At 46.9% G+C, this 20,949-nt stretch overlaps 1 protein-coding gene across 6 annotated transcripts in view; it reads right to left on the reverse strand.

Moving 5' to 3' along the window:
• Positions 1-20,949, reverse strand: part of SASH1 (SAM and SH3 domain containing 1) — a 324,812-nt gene that overhangs the window by 122,810 nt on the left and 181,053 nt on the right. The window contains exon 1 of one of the 6 annotated variants that reach the window (XM_070073462.2): positions 15,545-15,564. The exons of the other annotated variants lie outside the window; for them this stretch is intronic. The gene's annotated coding sequence lies outside the window, so the exon portion shown is untranslated. Of the gene's footprint in view, positions 1-15,544; positions 15,565-20,949 lie in introns of those variants that run through there. 6 annotated transcript variants of the gene reach the window in all.

Here is a 20,949-nt window from a genome sequence, read left to right on the forward strand (position 1 = left end):
TCTGACTGTGCTTCATGAAGTGACATTTGGCATGCCTGGGTTCACCAATCTAATTATGTGGGTGCTTCTTCTATTTCCTAATATTGTCTTTGTAGTAAACATCACACTGACAAAGGTAGGGAACGAACTGATGCCTGGCGCCTGCTGCCAACATTAATGACAGGGCCCAGCAACAGGAAGGTTACTGCCTCCACGCCCTGCCCTCCCACTGGCCATGCATCAAGCTGGGTGCATGGAATGCAGAGATGAACAAGCCTCTTAATGCCCTGCTCTCACTCCAGCTCATTCCTAATTCCCAATGCTGTGCCCTAAGCATGTCTGATGAGCTGCACACAATAACAGAAGGAGCTCCTGACTTACACACCCAGCCTCCTCCTCTCCCTCACCTGGTAACAATCACATGAACCTCCCAGGATCTTCTCTTATCACTGTCCATCCCACAGAGTTAAGTAAGTTCTCAATTCCCCCAACAAGATGTTCCATCTGTTCGTTTCCTCTCCTACACCTGGGATCTAGGCTCAGATTTTTTAAAAAAATATTTATTTATTTATTTGAAAGTCAGTGTTACACCAAGAGAGAAGGAGAGCAGAGAGAGAGACAGAGAGATTTTCCTATGTTCTTTCCCCTATATTCTTTATGATCTGATATTACTCTAGCTTTTGGAAACGCCTTACAGCTTAAGTAACTGTGTTTCAAATTGTAAATTTAAATACCAAACACTAAGGGTTCCATTCTATCATCTTACATCTGTTTAAAAAGCAACTTTGTTTCTTTAACTGCTGGCTGCTGTAGGTTTAACTGTAATTTATTAAAGAACCTTACATCTACGCCTCAGCAACCATGTATTTACCTACTACGACTGCCAGGAGACAGTGTATTACAAGTCAAAATTGATAGGAAAAACAAATACTGGAAGCTAAATTATTGCTTAAATCTAGCCAAATATAGTACAAAAACAATTGAGATCTTTAAAATACCAAGCCAAAATAATCTCTGACTTGCAAAAATAATGTAAGTATCATAAACATCATGAAATATGGTGGTCAGACATACTTAAGGTTTTTTTTTAATACCTCAACAAGTTACAACAAGAGGTAAGGATCAACCCTTAGTCTGGCTTCAGGCCTGAGAGGGTTACATAACAACATGAATTGTATCAAAATGGAGACTAATAAGGATTTGGGAAAAAAAAAAAAAAAAAAAACTGATGTAAACTCTATCAAGAATGAATCCAGCACAGAGACTGTGCTAATATTTTCATTATGGTCTTCGGAAATAAATCTTTAGACAACTCTGAATTGAAAAGGGATTTTATACTTCGTATTAATTTCATCAAATTTTACAAAGAAAAATGCTAAGAGGCCAAAGGGCATTATTTTTAGTTCACACTGCCCTGCAGAGGGCAAGGACTCGATAAACACTGATTGATTATAACCACATAAAAACTCCACAAATCTTGTCTCCTCCTATTTTCCTTGAGTGGGACAATGTTTTATATTGCAATGCTCTTGGTCCCTCAAGTGTTCAATCAATAGTTAGTGACTGACTAACGGGATTACATATTTCACTAGAATTCATAAAACTGCTTAAATAAAAAGACAAGTCCAGAAGGCAATTTCTACGTCTGAGTCAGAGATGCACAGCAAAGCTCTCGCATTACACCACTGGGCAGCTATGTGCACACTAGGTTTGAGGTCTTCCTATATTACCAACCCACCTGGACATAACATGTATCTCAAATGTAACACAGTTGCTTCTGACTCTATGCAGTTTCCATTTGCTAAAGAATGCCACTGTGAGTGCAATTCATAAATCCAAATTTTCCTCCACAGAGAAGGTAATGCTGAGAATAGCGGTTCAATGGCTTACACCAAGTTATGACTTTTATCTCAAGAGGGCCAATTCTGAGAACTTGAAGGACTTTGTGAGATAAGAACCATCTGCTGTAGATCATTAGTCATCTCCACTTGATGGTGGAGCACTGCTTTTCATACACACTGCCTTTCTCTTCTAACAAAAGCGTGTGCCCTGCCCAATATTTCAGCCATTCCCACAGTGACTGTTCAGCAAGACTGATCTACAAAACACTCCCTAAATTTGCCAGTCCTCTAAGGTAGGTGGATTTACAACTTTCCATTGACATACACAGGAGGACTCTCACAGGCGGCATCCTGATGTGAGCAGTGTGTGTAATTGGTCCAAGCTAAGACTGTGTTCTGTTCTGGTCTGGGGTGAAAGCGATTGTCAAAGTGACCAGACTGTCATTTGATACACGTAGTGTGACTGCCTCCAGCAGTTCAACACTGTCAAAGGCACAAGACACTCTTCTCTTGTCTGGCTTTAAATACAGATGGCAGTGTTGAAGGACAACCTTGAAGTCACTTAGGTATGAAATGTATTACATAATTTTAAGGTGGCATTGGCATAAAAATGTCTCCCTTCTCTTCCTTTAGGAATATTGATGGCAGCTTTCAGAGTATTTCAGGTCATGTAAAGAAGGAAAAATTGACCTTGAGAATTCTTTTAAGCTACCACAAAGGATGTTTTTAAAAAGTTTGCTAAAGACACACATGACAACGACTACATATGAGCAGTTAAGATGCCCCTTGGGACACCCACATCCTCTTCTAGAGTGCCTGAGTTCAAGTCTCAGCTCCACTCTTGGACGCAGCTTCCTGCTAATGCACACTCTGGGAGGCAGTAGGTGATAGCTCAAGAACTTGGGTTCCTGCCACTCAGATGGGACACAAGGACTGATTTACGAGCTCTACTCTTCAGTTTGGCCGAGCCCTGGCTATTGTGGTCATTTGCGTACTAAACCAAGGGACAAGAGACCTACTTATCTGTCTCTGTCTCTCTGCCTTTCAAAAAAAAGAGGGAGCAGAAGGGGGGACCACAGCGAGTTAAACCGTTGCTTGCTAGCATCCCAAATCAGAGTGCCAGTTTGAATCCCACTTCCAGTACCGCCTCCATCTAATGTGCCTGGGAGAGCGGCCAGAGCAGACAGACCAAGTGCTTGGGTCACCACCATCCATACAGGACACCAGGATGGAGTTCCTGGTTTTGGCCTGATCTACCCCCTGCCATTATGGAGAGTGAAACGGCATATAGAAGGTCGGTCACTCTCTCTCTCTCTCTCCCCCCTCCCTTTCTCTCTGCCTATCAAATGAGTAAATAAGTCTTTAAAAATATTAATTTGTTTATTTGATAGGCAGAGTGACCAAGAGAAAGAAAGAATCTTCCATCTGCTGGTTCACTCGCCAAATGGCCACAATGGCTGGAGCTGGGTCAATCTGAAGCCAGAGCCAGGAGCCAGGAGCTTTCTCTGGGTCTCCCATGTGGGTGCAGGGGCCCAACACTTGGCCATCTTCTACTGCTTTCCCAGGCCATAGTAGAGAGCTGGATCGGAAGTGGAGCAGCTGGGTCCTGAACTGGCACCCACTTGGGATGCCATCACTGCAGGTGGCAGCTTTACCTGTTATACCACAGCCCCGATCCCCAAATAAATATTTTTAAAAAAAGAACAAACCTACACACAAATTTTAAAACTTTTTGCACCAAACTTTTTTTTTTTTTTTTTTTTGGACAGGCAGAGTAGACAGTGAGAGAGAGAGAGACAGAGAGAAAGGTCTTCCTTTTGCCGTTGGATCACCTCCCAATGGCCGCTGCGGCTGGCGCACCGCGCTGATCTGAAGCCAGGAGCCAGGTGCTTCCTCCTGGTCTCCCATGTGGGTGCAGGGCCCAAGCACTTGGGCCATCCTCCACTGCACTCCCGGGCCACAGCAGAGAGCTGGCCTGGAGGAGGGGCAACCAGGACAGAATCCGGCGCCCCAACTGGGACTAGAACCTGGTGTGCCGGCGCCGCAGGTGGCGGATTAGCCTATTGAGCTGCAGCGCCAGCCTCCAAATAAACTTTTAACACTAGTTTTTCCAGAAACTCCAGAAAGGATTCTCACCCACATCACCATGAGACACAAAGCACCATGACAAACACTCCGAAGAATACAGAAATGCAGCTTAAGCCCAGACATTTAGGTACTTATACTTCTGTAGAAGAGACAAGTACATGAATCAAAACATATGGCAGAAAACAAGACATCCCATGAGAAGTCCAGCTAGACTGCATATATAGGAGTGTTGCCAATGCCAGCTTCCCACTAAAGTGCATCCTGGGAGGTAGCAGGTGTTGTCCCGAGTAATTGGGTGTCTGCCACCCACATGGGAGATCCAGACTGAGTTCCTGGCTCCTGACATTGGTTTAACCCAATGTTGGGGACATCTGGGTAGCAGCCAGAAGGACTCTATTTGTCTCTCTGTGTCTCTGCCTTACAAAAGAAAGAAAGAAAAGCCAATGGAATGCACAAGGACAAGGACTATTTCTCTTGGGGAACCAACAAAGGGGCCGTGGAGGAGATGGCAGGAAGCTTGGTGGAGCGACAAGGCTAAAGGGTGAGAGATGGTCTCAGGGAGGGAGGCAAGGACTGTTTTCCTTGGTAGCACATCCCTCCAAAATTACAGCTAGGGGGCATCTTACAGCCTAAAGTATAGAACTCATGGAAGACAACACAAGAGGAAAGGCAGCCGACATTGGACTTGGCAATAATTTCTCGGTTGCAGCACCAGAAACGCAGCAATCAAGAAAGAAAGCAAAATTGATTGTCATCAGAATTACTACTTTTGTACATCAAAGCATACTGTCAACACAGAAAGAGTAACCCAGACAATGAAAGAAAATATTTGCCAATCTTATGTCTCATAAAGGATTAAATTCTAGATATATAAAGAATTCTTACAATCTGACAAAACAATAAACACACTTCAAAATGAAAATAGAACTTGTATAAACATTTCTCCAAAGACATTCTGATGGCTAACAAACCTATGAGAAGATGTTTAACCTCATTAATAATTTTAAAAATGCAAATCAAGGGGCTGGCATTGTGGTGTGGTGGGTAAAGCTGCCAATCTGCCATGCTGGTATCCCATATGGCTGCTGGCTCATGTCCTGGCTGCTCCACTTCCAAATCACCTCCTTGCTAATGGCCTGGGGAAAGCCGCAGAAGATGGCCCAAGTGCTTGGACCTCTGCACCCACGTGAAACACCTGGATGAAGCTTCTGGCTCCTGGCTTCGGCCTGGTCCTGCCCCAGCCATTGTGGCCTTCTGGGAAGTGAACCAGAGGATAAAAGATATCTCTGTGTCACTCTGATTTTCAAACAAATAAATAAATCTTTTTGAAAACCATGCAAATCAAAACCACAATGAGAGTAGGGCAGGCATTGTGGTGCACAGGGTAATCCAGAGCTTGCAATGCCAGCATCCCACGCCTGAGTGTAGGTTCAAGTCCCAGCTGCTCTGCTTCCAATCCAGCTCTCTGCTAATGTGCCTGGGAAGGCAGCAGAAGACAGCCCAAGTACCTGGGCCCCTGCCACTCATGTGGAAGGCTAAGATGGAGTTCTTGGCTCCCAGCTTCATCCTGTCCCAGACATGGTGATTGTGGCAATTCGGTGAGTGAACCAGTAGATGGAAGCACCCTCTCCCTCTCTCTCTCTCTCCTTTCTCTCTTTCTCTCTATCACTCTTCCTTTCAAGTAAATAAATAAGTCTTACACACACACAATTAAATACCACTTTATACCTGTTGTGAATGGCTATTATCAAAAACAATGAATGAGTAAAAAAAAAAAAAAGAAAAAATCAAGTACTGGCAAGGATATGGAGAAATTAAACCCTTTGTGTGCTATTGGTGGGAATGAAAATGTTATGGCTACTGCAGAAAACAGTATAGCAGTTCTTGAAAAAATAAAAATAGACTCTGATCTAGGAACTCCACTTCTGTACACATTCCCAAAAGAAATAAAAGCAGGGACTCAGAGAGATACCTGTGCACACATGTTCACCGCAGCTGTATATGCAAAGTCAGAGGATGGAAGTGGCACCTCGTTGGATGCACGGAGAAACATTCCCTATGGGTAAAGTGGAATACTACTCAGCCTTCAAAAGGAAAGGAATTCTGACATGTGCCACAGCAGGGATGAATGCTGAGGACGCTATGCTAAGTGAAACAGCCCAATCACAACGGGACAAATACTGCATAATTCCACTTGCTTCAGATGTTGAGAGTTGTCAAACTCATGGAGACAAAAGGGGGGATAGTGGTTGCAGGGAGGGGGGACACACAGTTATTCACTAGGACGAGGAGTTCTGCAGACGGAGGGTGGTGAAGGTCGCACCACAATGTGAACACGGCTACTGCCACTGAACTGCATGCTTAAAAATGAAGATGACAAATTGTATGCTCCATGCACTTTGCCACAATCTAAAATAATAAAATAAAATTGGGACCAGTGCTGTGGCAAAGCCTGTGATCCCGACATCCCATACTGACGCACCTGTTTGAGTCTCAGCTGCTCTGTTTCCTATCCAGCTCCCTGATCATGCACCTGGGAAAGCAGCAGAGGATGGCTAAAGTCCCTGGGCCCCCACCAGCTGTGTGGGAGACTCAGATGGAGTTCCAGGCTCCTGGCTTCAGCCTGGACCAGTCCCAACCCTGTAGTCATTTGGAGAGTGAACCAGTGGACGAAAGAGCTTTCACTTGCTTTCCTCTCCCTCTTTCTCACACACAGTCTATCAAATAAATACATAAAACCTCTTTTAAAATGTGTGAAAATCCTAAAAGAATAATACTACACTCTTAAAAAAAAAAAAAAAGAATAATGCTACACTCAACTAAAGAAGCGAGCCCTCCTCCACTAGGAAGAAGCCTTCTGAAACCTGAGCGGGGTCTCTCCTGTGGCTCCTGATTTGGTTCTCTCTGCCTGAATGCACCTCCAGCCAGGCCGGCTATCTCAGGTCCTTGCTGACCCATCTCTCCACATCTGCGCCACACCAGGCCCCAGGGGCTGTCCCAGATGGTGGTGCACATCTGGGGGCTGCCTCTTGGGGTGCTAGTCTCAGTCAGAACACTGGCGCTCAGGAATCTGTATGCAAACAGCCGCACTATTTAACACAGCCCAGCACATTAAAACAACATTCACCGGCCGCCAGCTGCCTGTATTTATCACTTCTTTTTTCTCTCTTGCAGCGCAGAAGCAGATTTCACTCACAGCTGCAATGTTCGCACCAGGCCTCCTAATGAAGTCCTGCAGAGGTAATTTTAGGGGTTCATGCAGGCAGCCAAAACAAACAAGCCCAAAACAAACAGACTGCTAAAGAGACTGGAGGGTGGTACCAGCACTGTGGCACAGCGAGTGAAAGCCCTGCCCTGCTGCACCTGTATCCCATATGGGCACTGGTTTGAGTCCTGGCTGCTCCACTTGCCATCCAGCTCCCTGCTGTGGCCTGGGAAAGCAGAAGATGGCCCAAGTGCTTGGGCCCCTGCACCCACGTGGGAGACCCAGAAGAAGCTCCTGGCTCCTAGTTTTGAATTGGCACAGCTCCGGCCATTGCAGCTGTCTGGGAAGTGAACCAGCGGATGAAGACCTCTCTCTGTCTCTCTGTGACTCTGCCTTTCAAACAAATAAATAAATCTTTTAAAAAAGACATAGGTTTATATAAGCAAGTATTAAGGAGATTTTTTAAATTATCAAATATGCTGTAATTGGAATCCTTTCCTCCTCTAATCAGAAATTTGAACTTAACATATTTTTACATTAGCCAGTAGGTTTATGCTGTATTAAAGGCCTTTCTTTTCCAGAATTGTAGTTCTAAAACATTCTTGCTTTAAAAGTTTTTCTTACTGTGGCCCATGCTGTAGCATAATGGGTTAAGCCACTGCCTGTGACACCAGCATCCCATATGGGCAGTGGTTCAAGTCCTGGCTGCTCCACTTCCCGTCCAACTCCCTACTAACATGCATGGGAAAGCAGAAGATGGCCCAAATGCCTGGGCCCCAGCCACCCATGTAGGGACCTGGATGGAGCTCCTGGCTTCAGCCTGGCCCAGCTCTGACTACTGAGGCCATTTGAGGAGTGAACTAAGGGATGAAAATCCCTCTTTCTCTCTCTCTCTGTAACTCTACCTTTCAAATTAAAAGGATTTAAAATTTAAAAAGTTTTTCTTACTAATTTTTTTTTTTTTGACAGGCAGAGTGGACAGTGAGAGAGACAGAGAGAAAGGTCTTCCTTTTGCCGTTGGTTCACCCTCCAATGGCTGCCGCGGCCGGCGCGCCGCGGCCGGCGCGCTGCGGCCAGCGCACCACGCTGATCCGATAGCAAGAGCCAGGTACTTATCCTGGTCTCCCATGGGGTGCAGGGCCCAAGCACTTGGGCCATCCTCCACTGCACTCCCTGGCCACAGCAGAGAGCTGGCCTGGAAGAGGGGCAACAGGGACAGAATCTGGTGCCACGACGGGGACTAGAACCCGGTGTGCCGGCGCCGCAAGGTGGAGGATTAGCCTAGTGAGCCGCGGCGCCGGCCATACTGTTTATTTCAAAAAAAGAAGAAGGTAATAAAAAAAGCCTCACTTTTTACGGATAGGAATGGAAATATCTCCAACATGCATGGCTACTGTCACTCATTCTCCCCCTACGTGCTTACTGATCACCTGCTACGTACAGAGAAATGTTCCAGCTGCAGACCAGGAAGAGGCAACATATCTGGTGTACACTTACAAAAGAAAGATGAAAATAGAATTCAAAACACTGCGGAATTCTGGAATTAGGGGCAAAAGTCATACAATCTGAATATATCAAAAATCACTGAACTTTTTAAGAGGTAAGTTTTATGGCATACAAATTATATCTTATTTTAAATATATTTAAAGCCCTATGGAAGCACTCTGAGAGAATATGCACTGTATGCTTTCACATGGTAAGTATTCAATAAATGTCTTATAAAGAAGATGATCGATTACAGCATTTAATTAAATGGTATCTACCTGAAAAGGAAGCATCTGTGTGTTTGTGTAGGGTTTGCGAACACTTCATGAAACTGCATATTATGAGAAATTAGGCATGGGTTTCAAAATTTCTTTTGCGAGAAAATAAGCTTAATTTTTAATTCGATTTTTCCAAAGACTTTCTGAAGTACTCTCATCTAAGTCCAGTCTTGGATATCACTACACTCTGCATAATCACTCTAACTATCATTGCCCTTTTGTCAAATTCAGCTAAACCTTAGCTGCTCGTTTCTGCTGGCTGAGCTGACGTGTTTAGGAGGAGCTGGGCAAGTTACACATGTCCCCGTCCCATTGCTCAGAAACCAATCTTGCGCTTCACTCTAGGTTGTGGACAGAGGCTCCCCTTAGCCAGAGGGACCTTGTCTTCCAGAGCAGGTCAGCTGATTTGTCCCACGCCCACGTGTCACCCACCTTTACCTTATTTCTGTGGTCCTAATGTGCTACACCTCCCAGTGAGAACTGCCAGAGGGCCAGGATTTGTTCTCTGCAGATCTGCCCCACTCTGGAGAATGAGATGATCCCCACGACCCTCACCTGTGGCTGTCCTGCCCCACTGTGACATGATCCTCCTGATCAATGACTTGCATTTTCTATCGTACTAGGAATTTCTCCATGACACCAAGTTTAGTGACCGAAACACGTCAGATGGCCAGGAAATGCTGCATTTATGTTGCTGTTTTGCCAATTCCCTTCCACTCTGTCTCAGGAAAAGTGTGACATGCCCTCCATTACCCGTCTCTGGAAGAACGATCCTGCAATACCATGACTTACAATATGAAAGAACCCTCTAATGTTAGGTTGTTCTATGACAGCTACAGGTAAAACAAAATGTCTGTATTTTAATTCCTTGAACAGAATCATCTGAAGCCTTTAGCCCCTGCATTCTAAAACAATGTAGGGAATAAATAGAGTCTTTAAAATTCAGGACTGCCCAAAGGATTATAAAGTATGGGGTGGGTGTTCGACCCAGCAGGTAAGCTGCCAGTTCAGTTCCTGGCTCTTGCTTCTGATTCCAGCTTCCTGCTAATGCAGACCCTGGAAGGCAGTGGTGATGGTTCTAGTAGTTGGGTCCCTGACATAGGAGTCCTGGAGTGTGTCTCAAACTCTTGGTTCCATCCCTGTTTTAGAGACTTGCAGCCAACTGGGGTGTGAATGAGCTGATGGGAGTTCTTTCTTTCTCTCTGTCTCATTCTCTCTGCCTCTCTCATTAATTTTTTTTAACTAAAATAAAGAATTATAAAGTGGCCGGCGGGTGCCGTGACTCACTAGGCTAATACTCCGCCTGTGGCACCGGCACACCGGGTTCTAGTCCCGGTCGGGGCGCCAGATTCTGTCCCGGTTGCCCCTCTTCCAGGCCAGCTCTCTGCTGTGGCCAGGGAGTGCAGTGGAGGATGGCCCAAATGCTTGGGCCCTGCACCTCATGGGAGACCAGGAGAAGCACCTGGCTCCTGCCTTCGGATCAGCGCGGTGCGCCAGCCGCAGCGCACCGGCTGCGGCAGCCATTGGAGGGTGAACCAAAGGCAAAAGGAAGACCTTTCTCTCTGTCTCTCTCTCTCTCCCTGTCCACTCTGCCTGTCAAAAAATAAATAAAAATTTAAAAAATGAATTAAAAAAAAGAATTATAAAGTATGTTAAGTTGTTTGTTTGTCCCTCTTCTAACAGTCCTGGCTTTGGGTGTTGGACTTGTTTTATCTGTTTTAAAAATGCTAACATTTCTTACCAATATAGATGACTCTCTCTGGTAACAAACTCTCTTTTAATTTGCTGCTGAATCTGAGATTGGTAAAATATCATGCATGTTCATATGTGAAGGAATGTGCATATGCAAGGCAAGAGAGGGAAGAGAAATTCAATTCAATGCTATCAATTCAAATATCAATTCAAATGCTATCTTTTGGAAATGTGTACTGAAGATTTAAAAATTCTATTTTAAGGAATTTTTAAAAATTGTTATGGGTATCATAATTTGTACAATAAAAGTAATTTTATATTAGTATTTTTACAGTAAATTATACTTTTTACTATTGCCCTTTTGCATTGCAAGCACATAGATTAATCTGCACATCAAGACATCATGAGGGGCCGGTGCTGTGGCGTAGCAGGTAAAGCCGCCGCTTGCAGTGCTGGCATCCCATATGGGCGCTGGTTCGAATCCCAGCTGTTCTACTTCCAATGTGGCTCTCTGCTATGGCCTGGGAAAGCAGTAGAAGATGGCCCAAGTCCTTGGGCCCCTGCACCCATGTGAGAAACCCAGAAGAAGCTCTTGGCTTTGGATCGGCACAGCTCCAGCTGTTGCAGCCAACTGGGGAGTGAACCAGTGGATGGCCTCTTTCTCTCTACCTCTCCTCTGTGTGTGTGTGTGTGTGTGTGTGTGTGTAATTCTGACTTTCAAATAAATAATCTTTAAAAAAAAAAATAGATATCATGGGCTCTCCTGAGAGGCGCTGAGGAATCTCCTAAGAAGAAAATTCAAGGTTGGTAGCCTGGGAGGAGTCAAAGAATATAGCCATCATCTCTTGGATTCAAATCCTATCTCTGACACTAGCTACCAGTTTTAATAAGTTGTGATTTTATGATTAGTAGTCTTCTCAATAACTAGTATTTCTACTAGAAATAGCAACAATAGTGGTCAGTGTTGGGGCACAGCAGTTTAAGCTGCTGCATGCAGCCCATAAAAGAGTATCAGCTTTGAGCTCCAGCTGCTCTGCTCCCAATACAGCTCCCTGCTCATGCACCTGGAAGATGGCCAAAGTGCCTGGGCTTGTGCCATCTACATGGGAGACCCAGGTGGAGTTCAAGGCTCCTGGCTTCAGCCTGGCCTAGCAGCCCTGGCCATTGCAGCCATTTCGGGAGTGAACCAATGAATGGAAGGTCTCTTTCTCTCACTGTCTCTCCCTCTCTGTCACTCTCCCTTTCAAATCATTTTTTAATTTTAAAAAACAGTAATATTTATTGTATGTTCTCACTGAGCTCTAGCATGTACCCAGGAACCATGCCCAGCGTGCCACACACATCCTCTTATTTCACCTTCACGACAACCCCATCAGTCACTGACACTCCTTGCAGTGCAGGTCCAGGCTGGCAGGTGTGGCGGACCAGGTCTCCCCAACCAGGCTACACCACTGCCTCTCGGGAGCATTGCTTTCTGCCTCGGCCCGGCTGAAATGCAAAGATGACTATCCTCCACCGTGCGGGGTTCTTAGAGAACTACCGAAGGCAGCAGACATATGAGATGCCTCAACTCAAATGTGCGTCAAAAACGCCACTTCTGTGATCGCGACCATCACGGGTATTACAGCAGCCTTCGAGCGCTCACTCGGACCTTAGGCAGTGAGGCGCTCTGCAGAAGGGAAGACACACCGAGGACGGCGACGAGGATCCTGTCACCAGCACGTACAAGATGGTTCAGAAGTACAAAACAGCCCATTTTTGCTGAAGTGAAAATGCTCCCTTAGAAAGAAATGTTTAATCTTCTTTAGTCAAGCGACTGACTCCAATGAAGAATTGAGATAAAATACCAAAATAGAGTCTGAAAGATGGAAGAGATCAAAGGAATATCTTGGAAAAGAGAAACCCACACCCTGAGGAGCAAGGTCGTCCACAAACAAAAACACCCTTTGAAATCACAGATGGGGATCCGTCTTCCTTTTGGCATCTTTGTTAAGAAGCCATGTCTCTGCTGTCGCATGCATTAAAAAAAAAAAAAATGCTGCCCAACACATCCAGATGTTCACGAATATTCATGATGTGCTGCCAATTCGGTTTGGACTTGTTCTTGATTTATTTTTGATTAAGTCCCATCAGCTTCTGCCGGGCCCACGAGATGGATGGCATTGCCGGAGCAAAAATGTAGAACATCTTCATATTCTAAATAATCCCGGAAAGTCTCCCAAACTATCCCTTATAATGAAGTAATGTGTGCACAGACTTCAGAATGCTAGAGATGGAAGCAGGTGGCTTATTGCTAAACCTGAATTCTGAAACCACTGCTAGGGGCCAGCACGGTGGCGCCATTGATTTAGCCGCCCCTTGTGACATATCGGAGTGACATATCGGAGCATCCTATATCGGAGTGCCAGTGGGGAGTGAACCAGTGAATGGAAGGTCTCTTTCACTGTCTCTCTGCCGGTGTCAGGGTCAGCTCCTCTGCTGCTGGTCCAGCTGCCTGCTAGCTAATGTGTTTGGGAAGGCAGCAGAAAATGGCCCAAGTACTTGAGACCCTGCAGGTGCATGGGAGAGCCGGATAGAGTTCCAGGTTCCTGGCTTCAACCTGGTACATGGCTGGCTGCTGCGACCATTGGGTAAATGAATCCACAAATGAAAGATCTTGGTCTCCCCCTCTTTCTCTGTTGTTCTACTCTTCAAATAAATAAACAAATCCTTTTTTTTTTAAGTGTATGAAAGCACTGCTAGAGTTGCCAAATTAAAGCATTTCTAAGGCATGGATTGAGAGATCAAGGGAACCAAAAAAGCTGGAACCTGATTTTGAGTACTACAGTGAAACACAGAAGGAAAGACAGGAGCTGTGCTCTAAGGGTACAGACATGTATTTTCCTAAGTGACCACGGTAATAGATTGTGTCCTTCCTGGCGCTGAACATCAAGTTGAAAATCCAGGGCCGGCGCCGCTGCTCACTAGGCTAATCTTTCGCCTGCGGCACCGGCACACCGGGTTCTGGTCCCGGTCGGGGCTCCGGATTCTGTCCCGGTTGCTCCTCTTCCAGTCCAGCTCTCTGCTGTGGCCCGGGAAGGCAGTGGAGGATGGCCCAAGTGCTTGGGCCCTGCACCCGCATGGGAGACCAGGAGGAGGCACCTGGCTCCTGGCTTCGGATCTGCGCAGCGCGCTGTCCATAACAGCCATTTGGGGGGTAAACCAATGGAAAAAGGAAGACCTTTCTCTCTGTCTCTCTCTCTCTCTCACACTAACTCTGCCTGTCAAAAAAAAAGAAAGAAAGAAAAAAGAAAATCCAGAATCACTGAACCAACTGCACCAAATAAATCAGCTTAGCATTTTACCAGTGTGCTTTCTTTTTTTTTGTGAAATGTTTCAAAGTGAAAGAAAAGACAGCTTCAAATCAAAACATACTGGTGAAGCGGTTGTACAGGTCTGGGAAGAAGTGGCCAAAGAAAGCTTCAGGCGGTGCACTTGGTGATCCAAGAATCCATTCTTCCTGCCCTGTGTCTCTTGGAGGCACCAGGGCTGTGGTGGGAGGCCAGTCCAAATAGAGACCAGGAGTCCAAGGTCAGGCATGCGTGCCAACACCAAGAAGGGCTCCTAAGCTCTGCCCCAGCTGACCTCCAGGCTGGGCCCTGCATGCATCTGTCTAATTCCATTCCAAAAGCCAACCCTTCTCTTGCCCCAGGCAGGGCCCTGGAGGACACGTGGGCCACGTGGCCTGAGCCACTTAGTCTTCCCCAAGGGTCTTCAGACAGCCGGCATCACCAAATGAGGGTAGACACGACCACAGAAACTCAGCTAAGTCCTGGAAAAAAGTCAAGCATTCATCACACTTGATGGTTCAAGTGCTTGGGTCCCTGCCACCCCTGTGGGAGATCCAGGCTCCTGGCTTTGGCCTGGCCCAACCCTGGCATTTAGCAAGCGAACCAGTAGATGTCACATCTCTGTGTCACTCTGCCTTTCAAGTAGATGGAAAAAAAAAATAAACATTAGGAAAAAAATTGTCTCCCATGAAGACCACATTGCCTCTAGTATGCTACAAATTAACATTTTTAAATAGCCTATGATTAGCTTGTGATTAGCACCAATAAATTATACCGTAATCTTCCATGGTGAAAGTGTTTAATTGTTAAATGTAAACATCTAGATCACACTACAATTTTGGTAACCAGTTTTTAATAGCCTAGGGTTGCAAAAAGGCACCTAGCCTGGGCCTCATTCACCCTCTGAAAGCTCCGGATTCCAGAAACAACAGAGCTCCTCTCCTCGCCCGAGCCCTGGCTTCTGTCATCAAAGTGGCCTCTTGTACTCGCTTCTTGGCTTCTCTCCCCATCCAGCGCCAGTCTCACAGCTAGGAACTCTCTGTCATATGGAAATGGAAACAGCAACAAAGCCAAGGCTTTGCCCTTCCTGGCAAGCAGTTGTGTTTTAAGCAGTGTGCTATTTTGGTTTTTAATTCCCCCAGGCATATTCTGTTTTATTAAAGCAAAACAAACAAAAATCAGTCAGGAGCAAAAAATGTAAATGAAGCTGAGGTTGGTTACAGGGAAGAACACTGTGGGAGGGGCAGAGAGAGAGAGACGCAGACAGACACACAGACACATGGCTTCCATCTTCTGGTTCATTCCCCAAATGCCCAGAGCAGCTGGGGCTGGGCCAGGTTGAAGCCAGGAACCTGCAATTCAATCTGGGTCTCCCACGTGACTGGCAAGGAACGCAAGCACTTGAGCCATCACCTGCTGTCCCCTAAGATGTACATGAGCAGGAAGCTGGAAACAGGAGCCACTGCCTGGACCTGAGCAACCCAAGCACTCCAATATGGGATGTGGGCATCCCACGTGGCATTTTCAACTTCTGCACCAAACACCCTCCCCATAGACTTCTCCACGCAAGACACAAGCAACCGGCTGGTTCCCAGTACTGCACAAGGAGCCCACGAAGGGTCTGAGTGTAAGGAGGCCAAAACTCACCTGAGCCAAGTGCAACTTGCGTGAAAACCTTCTTGGGATACCAAGATCGAATCCAGCACCAAGAAATGTGCGGATGTCTATGCTCACCCAGCGCCGTGCACAAAAACTGCTGACTAAATCGGGGCTGGGCACTGAAATACAAACGCGACTTTGTGTGAGAAGAGCCGCCGCACAGAACTGCATTTGCCATCTGGCTGAGGACATAAAGCCTCAGTGTTTGGGGCCATCAAGTGTCGAGCCCCACAGCAGAATGCGGGTCAGACTCGCCACTGATGCCCACGGATTGCGATTGCAATCTGCAAGGGAACAGGGGCGCCAAGCTAGAGAATAACATCAGTTACCACAAAACGCACGGAACGGAAACAAACACCCCTCGGAGCGACAACTGGGCTTTGGCAAGATAACGCGCCGTAAAAGGCAGCGCGGTTCTCATTCTTATCCTTGAAAAATGGGAACAGGAACTCGGGGGGTCTATTTGTCCTCTGGGGACCCACGAGCCAGGGCTAGCCTCACTTCTCTTATCATTTTCTCCAATAGTCAGGGAGCTCAAATGTACGGGAAGCCTGCTTCCCACATGCTTTGCTCTCTGTAGCCAACCATAAAGAGCAGTGAATAAAACAAAACAAAAGCTGCACACAGAGGCCAGCATTGAGGCACAGGGGGATAAGCCACTGCCTACAATGCCAGCATCCCTTATGAGCACTGGTTCAAGAGTCCACTGCTCCAGTTCAGATCCAGCTACCTGTTTATGCTCCTGGGAAGGCAGCAGAGATGACTCAAGTCCTTGAGCCCCTGCCACCCACAAGGGAGACCCAGAGGATGCTCCTGGCTCCTGGTTTTGGATCAGCTCAGCTCCAGCTGTTGCAGCCATTTGGGGAGTGAACCGGTGGATGGACGACCCCTCTCTCTCATACTGTCTCTCTTCCTTTGTAACTTTGCCTTTCATACTTTCAAATAAATAAATAAAATCTTAAAAAAAAAAAAAAATAAAGAGTGGAGTAGGGAATAAGATGAACCAGGAAAGGCAGAATGAGGGTAACTGTTGAAACTGGGTAATAGGCACAGGAAGTTCATTATACTAAACTGGTTTTGTATGTTTGAAATTTCCCAAAAGTCACAAAAAATAATCCTTGCACTCTTGGAAATAAATAATAATGAAATGCAAACAACAAATACTCTCCAGCATCACTATAGGGATTTCTGCACTAGGAAGACCAAGGAAGGAAAAGAAAAGAATGGTGTTAGGTTGGGGTTGGGGCTGTGGCATAGCGGGTAGAGACGCCGCCTGCAGTGTCAGTGTGCCATATGGGCACCAGTTTGAGTCCCAGCTGCTCTACTTCCAATGTAGCTCTCTGCTATGGGAAAGCAGTAGAAGATGGCCCAAGTACTTGTGCCCCTGCACCACATGGGAGACCCGGAAGAAGCTCCTGGCTCCTGGCTTCAGATTGGTACAGCTCCAGCCGTTGCAGCCAATTGGGGGTGAACCAGCAGATGGAAGACCTCTCTCTATGCCTCTCCTTCTCTCTCTGTTTAACTCTGACTTTCAAATTAAAAAAAAAAAAAAAAGAGTGCTAGGTCACTAGCAATAATAGTTTCTCCATTTCATTCTCAGAGTAACTTTATGAGATTTTTTTTAACCCTTACTTTGCAGATGGGGAAATTGGAGCTTTAAAAGGTGATGAAGTTGCCAGGTGCCTGGGTTTGGATGTGGTTTGAGTGGGTGTCCCCAAAGGCTCCTGTGTGGGAAGTGTGGTCCCAGCGTGGTGACGTTACTTGAAGAGGGTGAGGTCATGAGCAGGGCTGCCAGAAGGTCATTGGGAAAAGAGTGGGACTGGCCTCCTTCCTCTCCGGCTTCTGGTCCTGCCAGAGTACCACCCACCGTGAGACCCTCAGGGGAGGCGGAATCAATGGGGGGGGAGGGTGCCTGAACTTGGACTTTCAGCCTCCTATACTGTGAGCTATGTAAACCTCTCTTCTTTGTAAATGCTGACTCTCAGGCATTTTGCTACAGCAACAGAAAACACACTAACGCTTCGGGTATTCCAGAGACAGAGTGTCACCTGGGTCTGTTGGACACCCCGACTCCGGCCCTTTTGCCACCAAGCTGCCCAGGGGCTGAGATTCCTGACTGGGGTTGGGGGTGGGAGCCGGAGACAGTCTAAAAAGCCCCAAGAATGAACACTAGTCATGGCAGAAACTGTTCCTAGCGCCTCTTAGTGCAGAACTCCATCTGGACATATTTCATTATCTGGAAAGACTAATTTACTAAAAGGTAATCTGGAAAAATCAAACTAGGCAAATTCCAAGGAATAGCACTTGGATTCCAGCGTCACTCCTACACGCCTTGGACAATGGTTCTATTATCCCATTTCCCACGAAACACGCAATGCTTTTATTGACATTTCCGATCCGTAAAGACCTGGCTGAGTCTCTGCCCAGGCTCAACTTTCCTTGTACACACACAATCGTGATAAGGACTTGGCACTAAGGCCAGCCCTGGCTTTGGCTGCAATGAATGTGTCACCATGAATGCTGTGTTGCCGTAGGTGGGGACACCTCTGCCAGCCCTGTAGCAAACCAACAACCACATGAACTGTTGTTTGCCAAGACCCAAGGAGATTCAACCTCTAAGACACCAAGGAGGCTGGCAGTGCCAGTACTAAGCAGCCACCCACAGTGCATCCCTTCCCTGGCCACCAAGTTTCTTTGGCAGATGTCAGAATTCCCAACACTAGAGGCAGACCTACTGGGGCCTTGGAGAGTTCCTGTCATTTCTGACTGCAGCTTCTCCCAGCCAATGAAATGCAGGATGCTCAGGGACCAGCCAGATGCGAGGAGATGTGGGCAATTTCTCCGCCGTGCACTAGCAGTACCGTCCCATTTCCCTGGCAAAGGCCAAGGCAGGGTGCTCCAAACCCAGCATTCCTTCGAGGCCCAACTGACACTAAATAAAAACTCACCTATCACTTTATATTGGAGACACAATCCCTGTTTGTGCTGCTGGATTCACACCCATCCATACCCTCTGTTTCCTTCATCAACACTAAGCCGCCCCAGAGACCTGCCATCGAGTGCAGCCAGATCCAGGCGATTAGGTCCCCGAGAAGTGGCCTGACATCAGATCAGAGAGCTAGTTACTAGCATTATCACCGAAACCTCTTCTTTCTCAGTGTTAAGTCAAGCATCCCTGTGGGCACGTTTGTTCTTCCCTTCACAAGTAATTTGGGGGTTGGCTTGTTCTTCCATTGACAAGTTATTAGCTTTTTTGCCCTTTTTTTTTTTTTTTTGACAGGCAGAGTGGACAGTGAGAGAGAGAGACAGAGAGAAAGGTCTTCCTTTTTGCCGTTGGTTCACCCTCCAATGGCCGCCGCGGCCGGCGCATTACACTGATCCGAAGCCAGGAGCCAGGTGCTTCTCCTGGTCTCCCATGTGGGTGCAGGGCCCAAGCACTTGGGCCATCCTCCACTGCACTCCCGGGCCACAGCAGAGAGCTGGACTGGAAGAGGGGCAACCGGGACAGAATCTAGCACCCCGACCAGGACTAGAACCCGGTGTGCCGGCGCCGCAGGCGGAGGATTAGCCTAGTGAGCTGCGGCGCTGGCCAGTAATTAGCTTTTAAGGACAATGTGGTTCTTGACTTTCTAAAGCCAAACACAAATATCTAAATCCTTCCTTTTTTTTAAGATTGATATATTTATTTGAAAGGCAGAGTTACAGAGAAGCAGAGGGAGAGAGAGAGAGGTCTTACATCCCTGGTTCACTCCCCAGATGGCCTCAACAGCCAGAGCTGCGCTGATCTGAAGCCAGGAACCAGCAGCTTCTTCTGGGTCTCCCACATGGGTGCAGGGGCCCAAGGACTTGGGCCATCTTTTACTGCTTTCCCAGGCCACAGCAGCGAGCGGGATTGGAAGTGGAGCAGCCGAGACTCAAACTGTTGCCCATATGGGATGCTTGCACTACAGGTAGCGGCTTTAACCGCTGCACCACAGTGCCTGCCCCTCTTTTTCTTTCTACAGAATATCTCCTTAATCCCCAAAATGTACAGGGAGCATTTGAAGTGAAACAATGTCATCAACCAAGTCAACTCATTAGCCCCAAGTCTCCTTACTTAAAGCTGCCTCTAAATGACTGGTTCTAGAGCAGGCACAGTGAACACAATGTTCCTTGTCCTCCTATAGACACAGTAGGTTCCTAATGTGTCCCAATTCCCTCCTTCCCAAAGCCATGTCACACCAGCTTAGACAGAGCTGCTCGTTAACATGGAAAATACCCACTCACAAGTCCTCGGACCCCAAGCCACTCCACCAGCCCAGCAGGCAAGCATTTTGCCTTGTTGCCAAAAAACAGAATTCAAAGTCTCAACCAAGCAAAATTCAGAGGCAATAAAAGGGAAGGTTACAAAGTTGGAGGGAACTTTCACTAAGTTGCTGATGTTGCACACATGGCCTACAGGACGGATAAACTCAAAGCACATCTAATGCTGACGTTAGGGGTTGGCATTTGGTGGAGCGGCTGGGACATCCGTTGGGACATGCACATCCCATATCAGAGAAGCTGGGTTTCAGCCCTGGCTTCACCTCCTGCCCATGTGCACCCTGACAGGCAGCAGGTGATGGGTCGGTGCTTGGTTCCCTGCCACCCGTATGGGAGACCCAGATTGAAGTCCTGCCTCCTGCCTTCAGCATGGCCCAGCCCCAGCCATTACAGGCATGTGAGGAGTGTAACAGTGGATAAAAGACCTTCCTCTCCCTTTTTCTCCTACCACCGCCCCTACCCCGAACAACATGCTCTCTTTCTGCCTTCCAAATAAAATAAAAAATTTAAATTGGAAAAAAAAGAAAACCTTGTTAACATAGACTTTAGGAGACCTGATGCCTATGACCAACCCGGGAAACACACACCATGCAACCTGAGCTTCCAGGTTTCTTTCCCTCTGCCACTTACTTGGGATTTCATAGAGAAACTGCATATGCCAATCCAGGATCTTACTTTCCTTGCTAACCACAATTAAGGAGTAGACAAGCTGCAGTCTGGCTGGAATCAGCTCCCATCAGCTTTCCCCACCACCGCATTCTTGCGCCTCTGATGAGAACTAATTACGGCCATGTGGTGCACTGTTCCCCTTAGACGGTGTTTGGCAGCTCTGGAACAGAGCGCACCAAATCAGGCCCACCTGTTTACAGAGGAGGAGGTATTTATCTCACCAACAGGCAGCCTTGCTTCTGACCTAGAAGCTGCCTTCGATGTTCCCAAAACACCGTGGGGTCCTTATGGTCACCCCAACCTTCAGTCTGCTGTAATTCTCAACAGAGCACTAATTCACATCTCCTTAAACAATGAAATGTCGAGGAGGCCAAAAAACTTGCCACCAGACTTGCAATATTCAAGAATTTCGTGTAAAACTC

The sequence above is a fragment of the Oryctolagus cuniculus genome, chromosome 5 (assembly GCF_051225735.1).
Source record: "Oryctolagus cuniculus isolate XC-2025 breed Fujian yellow rabbit chromosome 5, ASM5122573v1, whole genome shotgun sequence".
In the NCBI taxonomy this organism is placed as follows: Eukaryota; Metazoa; Chordata; class Mammalia; order Lagomorpha; family Leporidae; genus Oryctolagus; species Oryctolagus cuniculus.